Below are 678 nucleotides of genomic sequence, written 5' to 3'. Positions count from 1 at the left end.
GAAGTTCAGTTCCTTGTTTATATGTTGACTGTCATCGTCTTTCCTTCACACAACTGGAACCACAACTTGCTGACAAACTGAGAACCATCCTTGATAATGTAGCCCTTGAAATGATGTAGACAGTTAAATAATGGACAATTTCTCGACAAAACAACCATCCTAATGTAGGTTTATTTTTTTATGGGCTAATTATTCCCCAACCTGCTCACTTGATCCCATCCCCACAATGCTTCTAATTGTTTGTTTGTTAAACGATGTCTTAGAAATTGTATACTGCTCTTTATTTTATAACACTTACCTGGTTGCAATCTGGTTAGTTGACATTCATGGGGGGGCATTTTCTTGCCTGACGAACCTCCCCCTTTCTTTCCTTCGTTTTGTGGATAGAGTCAAATACTTTCTGTGGCATTTGATAGGGAAGCTGAAAGGTCAAATGTACTGTTAGGCTTTCTACTGCCAAGTTTACACCGTCATTATTGCACTGAAATGTTTTGATCGGGAAGTTGTCTAAATGGGATATCATTTTTTGTTAATGAGTGAAAGAAAAGCAGCCAACAAGTGCTCAGTATATGTGGGAACTCCTTCAAGACGGTTGGAAAAGCATTCCTCATGAAGCTGGTTGAGAGAATGCCAAGAGTGTGCAAAGCTGTCATCAAGGCAAAGGGTTGCTACTTTGAA

At 39.5% G+C, this 678-nt stretch overlaps 1 protein-coding gene across 1 annotated transcript in view; it reads left to right on the top strand.

The window, feature by feature from the left end:
* The window catches only part of LOC127918095 (uncharacterized), a 32167-nt gene extending 31838 nt beyond the window's left edge, over positions 1 to 329 (top strand). Inside the window, exon 19 of the mRNA XM_052501278.1 lies at positions 1 to 329. This exon is cut by the window's left edge and continues 1072 nt beyond it. The gene's annotated coding sequence lies outside the window, so the exon portion shown is untranslated.
* Positions 330 to 678: the final 349 nt, after the last annotated feature.

This window comes from Oncorhynchus keta, unplaced genomic scaffold (genome assembly GCF_023373465.1).
Source record: "Oncorhynchus keta strain PuntledgeMale-10-30-2019 unplaced genomic scaffold, Oket_V2 Un_contig_13165_pilon_pilon, whole genome shotgun sequence".
NCBI classification, from domain to species: domain Eukaryota; kingdom Metazoa; phylum Chordata; class Actinopteri; order Salmoniformes; family Salmonidae; genus Oncorhynchus; species Oncorhynchus keta.
The sequence above is the reverse complement of the archived record's forward strand: the minus strand, read 5'-3'. Positions and strand labels throughout refer to the sequence as shown.